Below are 19,528 nucleotides of genomic sequence, written 5' to 3'. Positions count from 1 at the left end.
ATGCACACATTGATAGTGAGATTGACATGCACATTGCCAGAGCTAGCTCAGCATTTGGGGGGAATCCAAAATAAAGTGTGGCAAAGAGGAGGTCTTAGGTTGACTATCAAACTGAAGGTCTACAGAGCCATTGGTGTACACCTGTGAAGCCTGAACAGTCTACCAGCGCCATGCCAGGAAACTGAATCATTTCCATCTGAATTGTCTTAGGAAGATTCTGAAGATCACCTGGCAGGATGAGGTAGCAGACACTGAGGTGCTTTCTTGGACTGATCCAAGCCAGTATATGCCAGGTGTCCAAACTCTACTGCAGAGAGTGAAACTCCGATGGGCTGGTCATGTTGTTCAAATTGCCAAAAAGACTATTTTATGGAGAACTCACAGAAGACAAGTCAGAAAAAAAGCTATATAAAGACATTCTCAAGGTTTCTCTTCAGAACTTTGGAATTGATTGTGTGACATGGGAGACACTGGCAAAGGACTGCCCAGGAAGGCATGCCCTTGTCAGAGAAGGTGCCATGCTCTATGAGCAAAGCAGAACTGCAGTAGCTCAAAAGAAATGCGATATGTGCAAATGTAGAGAATCTGACCCAAATGTTCCCATGGACTATTTGTGCCCAATCTGTGGCAGAGCCTTCTGAGCTCAAATTGGTCCGATCAGCCACAGTCAGACACACTGTACCTTGATGTTACCATTGTGGTCCTCTCTAAGAACGAAAGACAACCACCACCATCACCGGCACCATTCCCTTGAATTTATCAAATACTGGGACATTGCATTCAATTGTTTCTGGTTTTTCATTTCTAGTTTCTACTGCTTCGTCTTGTATGAACTGATACTAAGACAAATTAGTACAACCACGAGAACCACATATAGTGTATATTATACATCTAGAATGACTACAAGAAAATATGTGGAAAGACTAAAGTAAGGAGCACTCTGAGCAACTGTATCAAAAATGGATGTCTCTGGGGCAGCTAGGTGGTGCAGTGGATAAAGCACGGGCCCTGGATTCAGGAGGACCTGAGTTCAAATCTGACCTCAGACACTTGACACTTACTAGCTGTGTGACCCCAGGCAAGTCACTTAACCCCCATTGCCCCCCCAAAAATGGATGTCTCTGAGATGAGATACTGAAAGAGACCTCCCCCCTCCTTTCACTGAGAGGCCCAGGGAATTCACTACCAGAGTAGAAGGTTATCTCCACTGTTGTTGTTTGTCCTTCATACTCAAAAGAGGACCATGACATCAGGTGGTGATGTGATGACTTGCAGTGAATTGGATTTAAGTGAGGTAGGGCTGTGTAAGGTCACTCTTTCCTCCAGAGCCATCTGAGTCCAGTGGCAAGATAGACATCAGGACAACCAGAGATGCCCCCAGATGTCTGAGGCAATTGGGGTTAAGTGACTTGCTCAGGGTCATACAGCAGGTAAGTGTCTGAGGTGAGATTTGAACTCAGGTCCTCCCAACTTCAGGGCCAGTGCTCTATCCACTGCACCACCCAGCTGTCCCTAATCTGGTAAATACTGACAGACATAACCCACACAAAGCAGCTCGGTCATGCAGTGGATAGAGCACCAGGCCTGGAGTGAGGAGAACCTGAGTTCAAATCCGCCAAGAACATTTGTAGATTGTGATATTTAAAAAGTTCAAGAGAAATCTGGGTAATCTAATCATTTTATTAATGCCAGCAGCTGGGACAGCTAGGTGGTGCAGTGGATAAACATACTCAGTTGAATACTCGACAGTGTTTAAACATTGTAACCAGCCTCTCTCACAGTTTAATTCATCATTTCATGGCATCCAGATCACAAGAAGAGTTCATTCTGTAACCTTCTACATCATCCTCTACAACTCATTTTTCCAATTAACAGTATTACTTATATAAATGGTTTCTCAAAAATCCCAATGAGAAAAATTAGAATAACACGTGCAGTGTTACAAATTTAAAACATGAAACAATATTGCCGAATGACATCAGTTCAGTTGAATGCATTTCTGAATTATCTTCCATTTAAAAAAATCACTTCAGGGGCAGCTAGGTGGCACAATGGATAGAGCACCTGTCCTGGAGTCACGAGTACCTGAGTTCAAATCTGGCCTCAGACACTTAACACTTACTAGCTGTGTGACCCTGGGCAAGTCACTTAACCCCAATTGCCTCACTAAAAAAAAAACCAAAAAACCAAAACCAAAACAAAACAAAATCACTTCATCCTTCTGTCCATTTGATACTTTGAACTGATTACATTCAGAGAGCAGAATAAAATCATTATGATTCAGTTACACAGTTCTTATTCTTAAAGTTCCTAAACACATCACCTCAATGCCAAGTTTTAAGTGTATTCTGCATTAAAGACTGATCTACCCTTGGAGAGTCAAACATCCCAATTATGTTCAGGGAAGAACCCACTGACTTTAAATGAGCACACATTACAATTTAGAAGAGGAGAAACTCAAGTCTGGATTTACAGTTACAAGTGGTACATAGAATCCCGATTTCCCCAAGGGTCACTTGAAGCCAGCACCTCAAAGTATAGGTCCACTTACTTTCTTTTCTTTTTTTTTTTTTTAGTGAGGCAATTGGGGTTGAGTGACTTGCCCAGGGTCACACAGCTAGTAAGTGTTAAGTGTCTGAGGCTGGATTTGAACTCAGGTACTCCTGACTCCAGGGCTGGTGCTCTATCCACTGCGCCATCTAGCTGCCCCCCCCCACTTACTTTCAGTGAATCTGGTGCCCAAGTTTTATCCTGGCTGTCTTTCTGCCCAGGAGGAGGAGGGGTGAGTCCCAGAGCAGAAGGAGGGAGGGGTGGAAGGATGGGGGAGGAGGAGCTCTCAGAGATGACCAGCATGGTGGGTGGTGGCCCAGGTGGCATAGAGCCTCAGAGTGGAGTTTGGAGGCCTGGGAGGAGTCTAGGGCAGAAGAGGGGTCATTCCAGTGGCTGAGGCATTTCAGCTGATGGAGGGCAGGGCTTGGGCAGGCAGGGTCCTGGGGTCCCAGCCCTGGGTATGATTGGAGGAAAGAGTCCATGCTGGGGGGCCTCAGGGACTGGTCAGGGTGAGGTTCTTGGGATTAGGAGGACCCTCCCCACATGGGTTGGCTACAAGCAGGAACTGAGATCATGCTGCCTTCCCCGAAGCTGAGATCATGCTGTCTTCCCTTGGAACTGAGATCATGCTGCCTTCCCTTGGGGCTGACATCATTCTGCCTAATGAAAACCAGCTCTGTGGGTGCAAGTCCCAGGGAGGTCTGAGCCAGGGCCCCACACATCTGGCTTCTTCTGCTGACTGCTCTTGCCACTGGGTCTCATCTTCCTCATCTGCCCTCTTGGTAAGTGTCCTCCAGCTCTGCCTGGAGCATGCTTCCCTCTCAGGTCTGGCCACTGGACAAGCTCCTCACCCCTAACTCTTTTCCAGGCTTCAAATCGCTTTGCAAATATCTGGGGTCACTCCCCCTAAGTTTACTGTTGGGGTCACACTCCTAAATTTCCAACTTTTCCCACAGGGACCCAGTAGTCCTGCTATCGACCTTCCTATCAGGACCCAAGTGTCATGTCTCCCTGCCCCCAGCTCCTGCCTTCAGACCAGGCCCCCAGTGAGGATCTCTGAGTTCTGACTCTGCCCTGAGGACCTCACTTTGGATGCAGGAACCAAAGCTCTTTCCTGGGCTGCTTCACTATCAGATCCCAGGCACTGGTGCCCTGTCTTCAGTCTCCCGTTAGGGATTCCAAGTCCACCCTCTAGGAAAGGGTCCCAGGAGTCTACCCCAGCTCCTGGCTAGGCCCCCAGACACAGTCATCCTGCTTTCCCAGGCTGAGTGCTCCCACCTGGAGCACTCCTGTCCCTCCAGTGTCCCTGACCTCCCTACCATGAGCCTCCCAGACCCTGCCTCTGCTCCCCTTCCCCGGGCCTCCTGCTTCCCTGCCCCCTTTTGTTTCTGAGCCCTCAGACCCCTGCCAGGGACTGGGTTGTGTCTCCCAGCCTCAGGTTCCCCTGGTTATTCCTAGCAAGTTCATTCCAGAACCCTCCCCATCCTCCACCTTCCCTCCCTCCTGAATCAAGCAGTCAGTCTGTTGTCTAGATAGCATTTGTGTTGGTTGGGGAGGGCAGAGAGCTTTGACCCTGGAGTCACTGAGGCTTTGAGAGGTCTCATCCCATCTGGGAGCCAAAGCCCCTTCTGCCTCCTGGGTCTCTCTGTAGGGTGATGGGAGAGGGGAATGGGGTGGAAGTGAAAAACTAAGAGAGGGTGGTTGGAGTCTCTCCCCTGAGGGCAGGGTCACAGTCATTGTAACTCCTGTGGGGCCTCACCCTCTGTAAACCCCTCTAGGCCAGCCTCCTGCCCAGGAAGAAAAGGGAAAGACCTCTCCCCCCTGGGATCCTGCTCCCTCCCCAGCTGAGCCCTCAGAGGACCAAGGCCTGGCCCAAGCAGGGAGCCTGGAGCCAGTGGCAATGGCCCCTGGGAGCCACAGACCCCCAGTCCAGGTGAGTGCAGTCTGTGCACAGACCAACATCACGAAAGAGCCCATTTGCATAGATGCGGAGGGTGGTCTTTGAGGCTGGCAGTCTCTCTCACCCATGGAGCGTTTCTTTACAGTAATAGGTAGGAAACTGAATACAGTCGGAATAACACTGCCCTGCTCTCGGCTTCCGTGTTTTGAACTGATTTCGGGCACTTTGGCATCTTGAGCTTTAACTGCGCCCCCCCCCCCTCCAAACACATCGCTGCCCTCCCTTGTTTGTTTTTTTCAGTTCTCCCTCATTGACACCCCCCTCCCCCCCCCCCCCGCCCCACTTCATTCATTCATGCTTATGTTGTAGATACCAGGTCTTTTCTCTCTTAGTGCCCGCCTAGCGCCCTCTCCAGGCTCCCCTTTGGTTCTCATGGTCAAGCTTTCCCTTGTAGCAACTGAGGGTCCAGGAAACCTCTTCCCCCCGCCCCGCCCCCTTCCCCCCCAGTCTTGTCCGGAAGACCAGGAAGGCTTCCCCAGCTGCTGTCCATTGTCAGTTGTTGTCAGGGCAGGGATTGTTCTCCTGCTGCTGCTCATTTCCTTCTCCTTCAGGTCACACAAGTTTTCCCAGGTCTTCCTGCAGCAGCCATTTAGAAAGGGAAGGGACTCTGTGGGAACATAGAGGAGATGCAAAGGAAGGAAAATGCCGTCCCTGGCCTCAAGGAGCGCCCACTCTAACATGGGAGACAACGCATCAGCAGCTGTGTCCTCACAAAATCTAGACAATGTGGAAGGGGACTTATTATCTGAGGGGAGTCTCTGACAGTTTCGGGTTCCTGAAAAATCATTTGTTTAGAAGGGGGATTTTAGCTAAGGATTGACGGAAGCCGGGGATCCAGATGAGAAAGAATGACATTCCACACTTGAGAGACAACCATTGGTAAGGCCCATAGGCAAAAGATGGCGGGTCTTCATGAAGGATCAGCCAGGAGACTGAACTCCCTGGGTCAGAGAGGAAGAAGCGTGGAGAGAGGTGCAAGAAGACAAGAAAAAGGGCTATAGCACCTGTCGCGTACCAGGCACTTATAAATAAAGTCTCCTTTGATCCTGTTGCAAGAATGATCAGGGTCCTTTCTTGGGGCTGCCTGAATAAGGCAGCGCAGGATGCACCGGGGCAGGTACATCGCAGTTTTTATATCCATTCAAACCGGACCTACACACATAGTAAAGGATAGACTTAAGGAGCCTTCGTTTTCACAGATGTCTGATATATTCCCTCCTGAGCTACTGAAGTCAGCGAGTCTAAAGCCTTTGGGGATTAGATCTGCTTGGGTTTTCAGGCAGAAATACGGAGACAAAAGGCCAGTTTGGTTTTCAAAGTGCAGTGTTTAAAGCCTTCCCGGAACTATTTGCACTGAACCAAAGAAAACTGTATCTTCTTCGTCAGTCCGTTAATCAGCATTTGTTAACCTCATTAGATAGGATTTAGAGAACTAGGCAAGCTCCTAGAACCATTCCAAGTCCTGCCAGTTTTCTTTCCTAATTGGGGGATGGGAAGGAGACTTTCCCTACGTGCCAAAAAGGCAGCGGGGAAAATGAAGTGAGTTATGGTCTCCCCGGAATCCACTTCTGACAAGCTTCACAACAACCCTGCAAGGTAGGTGCAATGATCAGCTTTATTTCACAATTGAGGAAATAGAGGCAAATAGTGTTTTCAATGACTTGCCCAGGATCACACAAGTGTCTGAGGACAGATCCGGACTTAGATTTTCCCTACCCAGGGCCTAGAGTCTATCCCCTGAGTCAACAGTTTCCTTTAACTAGGGATAGAGACTTTCTCCCACAACCGTCCCCCCAAAAAAGTTTTTTAAAAACTGAGTTCTTGAAGCATTTCTTAAAATGCCCAGAACAGAAGGACTTTGTGAAAGATTTATGCAGCTGAATCAAAGAGCTTTGAAGGACCAATCATATGCCTGCACATAACTAATAATGGTTCATGTTAAAAACAGGTAAACTGAGTCACGACTCCCAGACTAGTACAAAGCAGGAAGGCCATTTTATTTCGATCTTGCAAGAAAGGGCAGGCACTCCAAAGGAGTAGTGCACCTTGCCCCAGTAAAGTTCCCCTTTTATCCTAGATTTGACACAAGGTCCCTCCCCCATCTGGGTTCACATTCTTCACAACACTTCTTTTTTTTTAAATTATAAAAGTATTTTATTATTTTCCAGTTACATGTAGAGATAGTATCCAACATTTGCTCTTATAAGATTTCTAGTTTCAAATTTTTCCCTCCCTCTCCTCCCTCCCCTCCTCCCCAAGACAGCAAACAAACTGATATAGGTTATATATGTACAATAACATTAAACATATTTCTGTATTAGTCATGTTATAAGAGAAGAATCAGAACAAAAAGGAAAAACCTCAAAAAAGAAAAACAACAGCACCAAAAACAAAAGAAATAGTACGATTCAATCTACATCCATATTCCACAGTTCTTTTTGTTTTTTCTGGATTTGGAGAACCCTTTTCATCATGAGTCCTTTGGAACTATCTCGTACCACTGTATTGCTGAGAAGAATCAAGTTTATCACAGTTGATCAACACATAATGTTGATGATACTTTGTACAATGTTCTCCTGGTTCTGCTCATCTCACTCAGCATCAGTTCATGTAAGTCCTTCCAGGTTTCTCTGAAATCCGCCTGCTCATCGTTTCTTACAGCACAATAGAATACCATTACATTCATATACCACAATTTGTTTAGCCATTCCCCAATTTATGGGCAGCCCCTCAATTTCCAATTCCTTGCCACCACAAAAAAAAAAAGCAGCTATAAACATTTTTGTACATGTGGGTCCTTTTCCATGATCTCTTTGGGAAAAAGACCCAATAGTGGTATTGCTGGGCCAAAGGGTATGCACAGCTTTATAGCCCTTTGGGCATAATTCCAAATTACTCTCCACAATGGTTGGATCAGTTCACAGATCCACCAACAATGCATTAGTGTTCCAATTTTTCCACAGCTTCTCCAACATTGATTATTTTTCTTTTTTGTCATATTAGCCAATCTGATAGGTGTCAGGTGGTACCTCAGAGTTGTTTTAATTTGCATTTCTCTAATCAATAGTGATTTAGAGCATTTTTTTCATATGGGAATAGATAGCTTTGATTTCTTCATCAGAAAACTGCCTGTTCATATCCTTTGACCATTTCTCAAATGGGGAATGACTTGCATTCTCATAAATTTGATTTAGTTCCTGATATATTTTAGAAATAAGTCCTTTATCAGAAATACTGGCTATAAAAATTGTTTCCCAGCTTTCTGCCTCTCTTCTAATTTTGGATGCATTGCTACTGTTTGTATAAAACCTTTTTAATTTAATGTAATCAAAATCATCCATTTTGCATTTTGTAATATTCTCTATTTCTTCTTTGGTCATAAACTGTTCTCCTTTCCAAAGATCTGAAAGAGAAACTATTCCTTTCTCTCCTAATTTACCTATGGTATCACCTTTTATGTCTAAATCATGTACCCATTTTGACCTTATTTTAGTATAACGTGTAAGATGTTGGTCTATGCCTAGTTTCTGCCATACTATCTTCCAGTTTTCCCAGCAGTTTTTGTCAAATACTGAATTCCTATCCCAGAAGCTGGAGTCTTTGGGTTTATCAAACAGTACATTACTAAAGTCATTTACTACTGTGTTTCCTGTACCTAGCCTATTCCATTGATCCTCTACTCTATTTCTTAGCCAGTACCAAATAGTTTTGATGACTGCCACTTTATAGTAAAGCTTCAGATTTGGTACAGCTAGCCAACTTTCCTGTGCATTTTCCCCCATTATTTACCTTGATCTTTTTTTTTGCAGGGCAATGGGGGTTAGGTGGCTTGCCCAGGGTCACACAGCTAGTAAGTGTCAAGTGTCTGAGGCCAGATTTGAACTCAGGTCCTCCTGAATCCAGGGCCAGTGCTTTATCTACTGTGCCACCTAACTGCCCCTACCTTGATATTCTTGACCTTTTATTTTTCCAGATGAATTTTATTATTTTTTTTTCTAGCTCTATAAAATATTTTTTAGGTAGTCTGATTGGTATGGCACTGAACAAGTAAATTAATTTAGGTAGAACTGTCATTTTTACTATATTATCTTGGCCTATCCATGAGCAATTGATATTTTTCCAATTATTTAGATCTGATTTGATTTGTGTGAAAAGTGTTTTGTAATTGTGTTCCTAGAGTTCCTGGGTTTGTCTTGGCAAGTAGACTCCCAAGTATTTTATATTGTCTACTGCACAACACTTCTAAACATGTAGTCCACCCCCCCAGATGTGGTGCCATTGCTGCCCCTACCCCATGGGACAACCAGACCCTGAGATTTTATGACTCTTTGTTATCTAACTTCAGGAAACCTCTGTTGACTCAGCAGGGAAAGGAAAGAAAGTTTTGGGGGGTGGTGATAGGCCTTTCTTTACCTATGGTATGGACTTTATGAAGTTTGTTCTTATCTGAGAGGAATATCATCTACTGGTAACTGTCAACTCAGCAGGAAAAAGGAAGGAATGGTGGAGATGGGGTGGGGGGTAGGGTGGAAGAAACCCACAGTACTTGAATAATGTATCCTGCCTTCTGAGGAGGACACACCATTCCTCTCAATCCCTCCTCTTTTTATTTCTTCATTTGTGTCTCTCCTCACCCATTGTTCTCCTCCCATGCCAAGTAAATCTTACCCACCATTTCTTCCATCTCCTGATCTAGACTTTGTTTGATCCCTCATTGAAGGATCATCATTTGATACCCTTCTTCAACTCCTTTCAGTAGAGTTACTACCTGAATTCCCTCCACCACTCCAATAATTAAGTTAATAAAGCAGGGAATTAGGCAGTGTGTGACTAACAGAGCTTCCAGGGCACATAGGAGAAAGAACCCCGATTGCTTCCACCAGCTTCCATTTAGCCATGAAAACCATCCACCCTCAAACCAAGAATTCCATTTCTGAACAGGTGCATGAGCCACCTTCCCAATGTCTGTGGCTATAGCTTTAACTGCTTCATACAACTGAAGACCTAATCCTGTCCCAGAGGTATCTTTCAGGAGGAAAGTTGGGCCCTAATATCCCAATATAGCATATACTTGTCCAGTTGTTGGGGAGACATGTGAAAGCAGTTTTTGTCACAAGTCCAAACTGGTTTTGTTCCTTGGAAAATTCTATCTTCATCATATTTTTGGTAACAACCCCCAGATATAACACAAGGAACTGATATCAATAACTACCAAGATTATAACAGCAAGCATGGCTAACAGCATTAGCTAATATCAAATCTCTGTGTCATTTCAGTGATGTACTCCCAGTGTCCATTCAGTTAGCAATTTCATCTTGGATCTCAGATGTCCCATGTAGTAATCTGGTCTCTGAAACTCCTTTTCTTGGAGCAGTCTGGAAGATGTCTTATCTCCAGGGCACCTCTTCAATGGATTCACTTCTCTGGTTTCAAGTTACCTGTAGAGACTCCTCAGATGTTCCTGTTAAAATCTCTTGCAAAACAGATCTTTTTTTTTTTTTTGGTGAGGCAATTGGGATTAAGTGACTTGCCCAGGGTCACACAGCTAGTAAGTGTTAAGTGTCTGAGGCCAGATTTGAACTCAGGTACTCCTGACTCCAGGGCCAGTGCTCTATCTACTGTACCACCTAGCTGCCCCACAAAACAGATCTTAATACAAATCAATACAATTTCTCAAATTCTAGTCCTCCAATAACTAGCCCATGTGGTAAAAACTACCTCAAACCTTATGGTTCTGACCTTATTATGAAAATCAAGGTCTCATAGTTTACCTGAATCTTAAAAAATTTCCAACATGACTGTTTATAGCTTTATCTCTTTCTGTACATGATTAACAACAGGCCAAAGGGTTACCTTGACACATGGATCACCGCTAGATGGGTTCTTGGACACATTCCTCTTTCAGAGAATTACTTGCCCACACCACCCAATCAAAATTTTAGTCAAAGGTTTTATCATTTGGCACACACAGGTATGGCCGGGAGAAGAGGCCTAGACTTTGACTCCAAGGGAAGGTATGAATTTCTGGCATGTTCCTTAATCAGACAGCACATACAGGCATGGCTGGGAGAAGAGGCCTAACTTCAACTCCCTGAACAAAGGAGAAGCTCACAATTTTATAGAGGGAGAAGGGGGTGGGGGGTAGAGACCTAAGACTGCAAAGTTACAGCAGTTTGAAAGTGATGATGGTGGGTAGCTATTTGGATATATGAAGAATAAAAAGTCCACATTTCTAACTTGAGATTGTTGTCACTACCTGGTCCTAAGCACACAGCAAACAAGACTGGCTCCCAATGAAGCTCCTGTTGTACATTCAAGGAGCCCGGCTGTCTGGGGGCTGCTTTATCATCTGTTTCACCAACCACTATCTGGTTAATCAGCTACTTTGCTTCTCCAAGGAAAGAGTCATCTCTAACTGACCCCCTCAGGGCCTGAGCATCCCTAACTGCACTCAGGCCTCCCAGGCTGCTACTACATTTCCCCACTTTTTCTTTTAATAGCTAAGGGAAAAGAGGGCTTAATATCTCTTCTTCTGTAACTGCTTCAAGCTGAATACAGTTGTAGAGTTGGCCTTAGGTCTTAGTGGAAGAAGTAGAAATCCTTGCAGGCCTGGTCCAGAAGATGAAGAGGTATATAGACTGGAATTGCTACCATAAGGTTGAAAGCATTGAACCTAGATGAAACAAACTACCAAGAGGTTCCAAAAATTAAAAGGACAAGAACCAGTATTGCTATAGGGAGATGGGGCAAACCGAGAGAGCTGATCCAGGAATCCCCAGGGTCCTGCATCAGGAGTGAAAAGCTGTTCATGAATGTCCTTCATCTAGTGAGAGATGTCACAAATGTCCCATGCTGTTCATGGTTTTATCTAACACCATATCTGACACAAACATTGTTAATATCATGCCAAAGGGATACATGTAAGATATATAAGCTAAATATTTTATAATAATATAAAAAGGAGAACTCTTAAACCTTTCCCAATTACAAGTATATCCACTTGACCTTAATTTTCTCCAAAAATTTTCACTCAGTTGTTTAAGATCTAATCCTCACACAAAACTTAGGTCACAGAACACCCCTGTAAGAAGATGACCACAAATGAACCCACATAAAAGTTACCAAGTTAATTTCAATTGTAGTAAAGACTGAGGATGACACTTAAGCAATTAATTTCAAAACAGTGCATGTCAAATAAGTTGTCTATAACAAACCATGTCTGTATTATAGGATGTGCTCTACAGACAGATATTATTTCCACATTACATAGTAAACTTAAAGTTGGCTTTTCCATAGGTGTTACAAAACATTCTTTAAGTTATTCCCCTCTGCTTTTCTTGAAACAAACTTGAGATTTTTGTGATTCAGTTTTAAAATGCATAACTAATAACAGACAGATGACAAGGCTAAATGCTTATACATTCTAGTTGTTTAGAATCTAAAAGGGACTAGAATTTCCAAGCTTGAATCTTATACCTGCATCTTATCCAGATATTAATGTTAACCTAAGGAATGAAGAGGCAATATTGTGTTCATGCTGATCACATGACATGATTATAGAATCTGCCCATAAAAGAAGAGAAACAAAGTTCTGAGGGAATAAGCTTCCCAACTCCCAGTAGAAGTTCTGCAGACAGCCAATGCAGTATTCCAGTCTTAACATCAGCCAGGTGGGGGAGTTTACATTCCATATGTAATATTGTGGAAACTGAGTCAGGAGACACCTACCTCAGTCTTTGCCAAAAAGTTGGTCTCCCAATCTTTCCCAAGAGAAACTCCACCTTTAGTGCACACATGTAAAAACCCCATAGGGTTGCTGGCATCATGGGTCATATGGCTGTGGGTAAAAAAAATATGAAAGTTTTTAACAGGCAGTTAGGATAACTGAAAGATGCCAGCTTTGAAGGACCACCCTTTCGGGAGGAGACCAATGGCATGAGCTACGCATGCCAGTCCGCCTGCTGCGCACATCAGACTGCCTGCTACACACTCGACTTCCGGGTGCGAGCTTAAAAGACAAGGAGAGAACGGAAGTGGGGCTTTTTCCTGCTCTGCTGGTCTCCTGACTGCGCTGCACAGACGGTCTCTCTCTCTCTCTCTCTCTCCAAAGGTGGCCTTCAGTTTTGGTGAGTTTTTATAAGGAGTATAGACTAAGCTTAGACTTAAGACAATTTGTATTGTGTTTCTACTTTCCTATCCTTCTAATCAACATCACCTTGTGACTACCATAACAATAAAAGGTCTATCTAGAAAACCAAAAGCTTCTTCCATTTACTAGTCTGGGAGATAAATTAAGGGAAAGGTTAAGTAAGGGAGATTTATGATCTAATATCCAATTTTAAATCTCACATGGCTCAGCATTCCTTGATGGTCATAACTGGAGTCAGACTCAGAGTAATAATAGTTAATAGTCCCATAATGTCTTAAATAGCAAGTTCCAATAATCAGTACTAAAAAGTGAACTCACTTCTCAAGGATCACATATTCTAGATAGCAAGCATTAACTATACTTGCATTTAAGCTAAATAGAATCATTTTCATCCCTAAGCTAACATCAAACAAATGGGTTTTCTTTAAGATAATTAATACAAACAACAAAAGAGTTGGAATAGTGTAACTAATCCCAAATTGCATACAGAGATCAGACTAGAAAATGTTTCACATAATAGTAAGACAGGTTCAGGTATTAACCATGTAAGCATAAACATAGGATACTGCCCTCAGAATTCCTTTAAACAAAGGGAACATCTTTAAAGTGACAACTAGTTTGTGTTTCCACACATGTTCTAATTCCAATTAAATAACAGCATAAGTAATCCAATTCCCCATTAAAGTGATGTAGAACAGCTTATAAGTTACTATTGTTCACTAACATATCTTATACTGTGGTAAAAATTAGAGAACTCTCCATAGGCAGCTTTTGAAGGACCTCCCCTTTTGGGGAAGGAAAGATTGAAACACTCCTCCTGAGCATTCCTTCTCCAAAATTGAGGTCCTTCAAAAGCTGCCTAAGGAGAGTTCACCAACTATGCTCCATATATCACATTTTGGCCCTCACAATACACTGACAAGTTCAGGCACCAATTTAACTATTGCTTAATACCCAAACTCTGTCCCACATTGCAGACCTCTTCCCCTACATTAGATCATTTCACACCAGCAAGCAGTTCCCCTCATGTTAGCCACAATCAGAGTCCGAGTAGAATTTCTCCTTGTTGTTCTTGCACCTTTTGAAAGGTGAAATTTTCTTGAAGAACAGTCAGTCTGTTCTGGCTCCTCTTCTGCTTTAGAGAGAGAGAAAGGGGTAGGAAGGAGAGGGAGACATAGTAGAGGGAGATATAATACAGAGAGACATGATAGAGTTTCTCTAGAATTGTTAGGTTGTGGTTATGTTCCAGCTTTGCCCTTTTTCTTTGGAATACCTAGCAGCTGCTTCCTGCTTTGGATGGTGATGGTGGATCTGGATCCTGTTGGAGTGAATTGTTTCATCCTTTCCATCAGCTAATGCCAAAAAAGCCAGCAGAATCAGCAGTAGGTTTTATTATGTCCAGAGTGTGGCACACCCCACCATTCCTTGAAGGGAAGATATGTCCTTAACAATTCAGATGATGTACATTGCAGGAGACAATGAGAAATAGGTGGCTGTTTTTTATACTGTAGCTGGTTATGCAAAGACGGAAAGGCCCATGTGTGCCATCAGTTACAAGAGATGGAGAAAGGAATGAGTCCTTGTTACTAGTTGGAGTAAATCAAAGGAACACTTGTCTGGATAGACAAGAGGTAGGGCTTCCAGAGACTGCTGAATTGGGGGTAAACATTTGGTCTTTTCTACCAGTTAGAGGAGAGAAGATGCTGAAGGAAACAGCTGTTACAGAAAGTCTTGTTGTTTGTGTGGTAGTCATATACAACAAAATGGAAACTATATAGAAGAAGATGACATGTGTGAATGAGCCAGGTTGCAAGGACTTTCAGGGAGAGATTAGAGCAAGTTCACCTAGGTTTTTAAAGGAATTTGACTAAGATAGGAGATGAGAGAAAATGATAGCTCAAGGACTGATAAGGGTTCTAGTATAGAGGTCTTAAGCATCGAGGAGAACAAGTATGGATGGATGTCAGTAAGAAGGAACCAGCTGGTAGAGAACGGTTGAAAATTTGAGAAAAGGTGGGAGACACTTGAGGGTGCAAAGTATTGAAGAAGACGTGATGAGGTGGGATCAAATGCCCATGTAGCCACTGACCTTGGGAAAAGACAAGGTACACTCTTGTGACAGACTGGAGGAAACTACTGGAAGATTACATGAAGGGAATTTGATAAAAAGAGAATGACTTCTATCTTTCAATAAACCTTTATTAAGTGCATACTATGTGCCATCACTGGTGCTTAGTGCAGGGGATTTTTTAAAAAGCTAATGACCACCCTGTCCTCAAGGAGCTCCCAATCTATTGGGAAAGGCATCACACAAACATAGACAAGATGAATAGTGTATCATTCAAAGAGAAGAACAAGAATGAAGAGGGGTTTAGGAGAGGCTTTTGTAAAGTGGGATTTCATCTGGACTTGAAAGAACCAGGAGGAATAAAATGAGGGGGGGAGAGCATTCTGTTGTGGTGGGTAGATGGAAAAATTCCTGGAGCCTGGAGATGATTGCCTTCTTGCAGCAATAGGAAGGAGTAAGGTGTCCATTGGAACAAAGAGTAAGTGGCAGAAAGTAAGGTATAAGAAGATTGGAAAGTAGGTGATGTCAAGGATCTGGGAGGAGATAGGGAGCTGTCACGAAAATGTCTAAGTCTGATGAAGAAAAGAAACAGCAAAGTCTCCAAGCTGAAAAAATTAGGTTTATTTAGAGAGGTACCGGTCTCACAATATAACCAGTCAGTCAGGGGTATGACCTGAAAGGCTCTGGGAAGTACCTGGAGATGATGTTTATACCCCATAGACTCCTCCCAGACTCCTCCCATTGCACTCTCAGAGAATTGCAAAGGGTACAGAAGAGGATACATTGAAACTTGAACATTGTCTTAGTGACAAAGGCCATCCAGCCAACCAATCACAAGAGGAAACAGTCCTGCAGCATATTTCTAAAACAACATGGTAGGTCTTTCATCCAGAAGCATACTTTTTAAAGCAACAGGTCAGATATCTTGATGCTGATTGGTTCCTTCAGCTTAGAAGACACTATTCTTAGTGTTGTGGTTAACCACAATGCACCTTGAAAAGGGACATCACTGCAAAGCTGATACATGACCCTTAGTTGAACATGTGGTCAAGAGTCAAGTTTACAAGTACCACATTGAATCAAACCATGCAAAGAATATTCAGAAGACATAAAAGAACAAGTTACACGATATCTATGCTCAGTACTAGATTATTAAATTCCAAGGGACTAGAGAATACTTAAGATTAAGTAAATCACTTTTAAAAACTGAGTAAATCTCATTTTGTAGTCAATAATACTAATACTATCATAGTTTAAAGCACTCATATCTAAGGGGTGGGGAAAATCTCACTCACAGAGCCCACTAGGGTTTATTGAGTAGGGGAGTGACTTGATTGATGTGAGATCTGGACAAATCACTTGGCTGGCCCAATGGAGGATGCAGTGGAATGCGGAAGTCTTGAGGCAAGCCAGATCGACCAGCAGGGTGTGGCTATTGCAAGGGTGATATGATGAAGACCTCTTCTAAGGTGGCTGCAGCATCACTAGAGAGAAGGGGCTTTGTTCAAGGGATGTTTCAAAGGTAAAATACACAGGCCTTGACAACAGATTGGATAAAGGAAGTGAGAGAGACAAGCTGAGGATGACAACTAGGTTTGTGAGCCTGGGGGATTAGGGGAAATGGGGAAGGGAGAGGGAAAGAGTATGTGTTCAGTTTTGCACATGGTGATTGTAAGATATCTCCTGCACATCCAGTTAGAGGTGACTGAAGGAGAGTTGGGAGGAGAAGGAGCTCAGGTTGAATGCTTCAATTTTTAAAGTAAGAGAGGTCATGAGATGAGCATGTTGACAGTGTTTGGTCAGTAATCAGGAGACATTTATTGTGTCTGTTATGTGCCAGGCACTGTGCTGAGGACTGGGCATATCAATATGAAAAAAGAGAAAAGTTCCTGAGTTGAGGAGCAGCCTGTTTGGTGGAGAAAGACCTAGACACAAAGGAAAGCAACATAGGTGGAAGAGAATGTACCCAAGTGAGGGCATGGTGAAGAAGTCAGTTATCAAGGTCTCAAAGTACAGGAGCCTGGTGGGAAATGAGGAGTCATCTGAGATGAGCTTTCTCTTTAAATGGAGTTTGGAGTCATATCCCCATTCCCAAGGTGGTGAAGGATATATGTGGGAGAAGTGAGAAGGGAAGACATTTCAAACGCTTCTATTGGAGTGATTTAGAGAATCAATTAGGCACAATTAGCAATCAATAAAATGACTGCTTTTGTATAAGAGCCCACACTATTGATAAATACTATTCAATAAAGAACCTTGACCAAGAGACCCTAGTGGAAAGGAAAAATTTTAAATTCTTGGGAATCTCAAAAAGTGGGAAAAGACCAATAAATGCCATAATAATTCAGAAGTGTCATGATTCAGATAAAGGTAAACTGAGGCAACAAAGATCTGAGCATGATCAGTTTATTAGTAAGGCTAGCAGTTACGCAACAAATAGAATCTGACAGGGCAGCTCTTTTATAGATAGGCAGAGGAACACAAAAATAAATGGGGACACAAACAAGCATCATATGTGTGTCTCACTTCTGACTGGTTAGTAACCACAAGTTACATCAGTTTATCATAAGGCGAGCAAACATCTGGACTAATCTTCTCTGGAAAGTCCCATGTTTGGCACTTTCTAAGGATGATCTCTTTGTTGTTCATCCTTCATTCTCAAAAGGGACCAATGACCTCAGGAGGGTGATGTCTTGACTTACAAAGTGAATTGGATTATTAAATGAAGCAGGGCTGTTCAAAGTCATCAGCTTCATTCTCTCCTCCAGAGTCATCAGAGTTCAGTGGCAAGACATAGTTAGGATGACTGGAGGTGGTCCCAGATGATGTGGGAGACTTTGACCTTTTTAAGCTAAGGTTTTTCCCAGGTCTCATTTGTCTGAGACAATACTGAATTAGTGATAAAAGCTAGATAAGAACCAAGCAAAAGTTGGCCTAGTTTGATTTAACAAAAGAATCATTCTGGGAAGGGAAGGACCCTCAATTTCTAGCCAGAAGAGAAACAATTGCTATTTACTCACACTCTGAACCACAAAACCGAAAAAAATGACCAAAGTGAGGCTTGGGCTGGGACCTATTATTGACCAGTCAGTGACAGCCAGAGTGATCTGGGTTTAAAGGCATGGTCAAGTAGCTCCATTTTGAATCCAATGGGCTTTATGAAAGCCTGATTATCAGAGGCATATTCCAAGAAATCATAAAAGAAAACTACATGAGACAAAAGAGTAATTATCCCAGTTTTTAGAAAACAACAACACTGTTAGAATAAATAAATAGGAGGAAAAAATAAATTCTTACATATTGGTGCTTTTTCCAAAGGAATATAAATTTGGACCACTTATATCTCCCAAGATATTTGGGGGGCTAGATTTTTGTGTGTGTGGGTCTATTTGACACCCTTCAAGGAGGCATGCTATTAATTCCTGATTAAATAGGAATTTTGTGGCCTGAAAGTATGTAGGAAAGGGAAACTCACTGAGGATTGTTTCTCAGTTATTAGGGGAGATTCTAGACAGGGTCAAGTTGTTTGTCCTTGTAGTTATTGAAGCATTCATGAGGCAACTTGATATGAAAGAATAACAGGATAATTTGGCTAGCAATGCAGTAATATGCACACTAAGGGGGAATAACAGGTAACATTAATTTATTAAGCCTTAGTAAGCTAAGTTTTGCTATAAATGATGGCTGATCTTGATTGACTTAGTGCTTTCGGAAGATAATGGAAGTAAAGGAAGTTAAACATTAAGTATAATTTACAAATAGAATATAAATTTGTCTTAAAGAAATCAAAATGAATATAAGTGAAAAGAGAATGTTGTGTACATGATAGGAATTGCTGGAAAACATAGAATCTCCAATAAAGTAAAAGCTATTACTCTGATGGATATGGATGAAAATGAAATGGAAGAGCATCAAATACCAAGCACATTGGCCAAACACATCTTCTGCACATAGCAGTTGGGAAAATAAATCACCTCTCCCAAAGTATCAATGTATTTTCACATCTGGGCCAACCTCTCCTATATGTCATCCATCTATCTGCCTCTAAAACATTCTCTTCCCTCTTGTTCTCACAAGGTCCTATGTTCTAGGGATATATTTAGATCATTGGTCTTATAAAGAAGCTGGCAATGTCTTTCTCTTAAATTAGCTCCCACTCCAACACCAATTAATAAAATGATACATTTTAAATAAATGAACAAATCCTCCTTTCACCATCATAGTTCATCTCATTTCTATGACTATCAAAATTAATATGTCATTAACAAATTAATAAAGCCAACACACACACATACATATATATAATATTTTTTTTTGCAGGGCAATGAGGGTTAAGTGACTTGTCCAGGGTCACACAACTAGTGTCAAGTGTCTGAGGCAAGATTTGAACTCAGGTCCTCCTAAATCCAGGGCCAGTGCTTTATCCATGGTGCTACCTAGCTGCCGCATGACATATGTTTTATCTATGGCACACGATACTCAGAGTTACCTCAAGCTTCAATATAACAATAGATATTTCCTTTATTTAGATAGAAAGAGTCTCATTTTATTCATTTTAGTCCAGATTCTGATTACTATCTCTTAGGAATACTCTTCATATTTCCATCTAGAGAATAATTTATTTTAGCCTTCTAGGAAATAAACGAAATTCTTTTCTATTCAGTCATCATAGGAACTATTTTAATCCCATAGTATATGCTACTCAATACCTTCTCATTGATTTTTTTTTACTTGATACCTTCTCACAAGTTTTAAGTGTTTTGTTAACAGCATTTTATGCCAGTTCTGATGAGGAAGAATT

This window comes from Dromiciops gliroides, chromosome 3 (assembly GCF_019393635.1).
Source record: "Dromiciops gliroides isolate mDroGli1 chromosome 3, mDroGli1.pri, whole genome shotgun sequence".
Taxonomy (NCBI): Eukaryota; Metazoa; Chordata; class Mammalia; order Microbiotheria; family Microbiotheriidae; genus Dromiciops; species Dromiciops gliroides.
The sequence above is the reverse complement of the archived record's forward strand: the minus strand, read 5'-3'. Positions refer to the sequence as shown.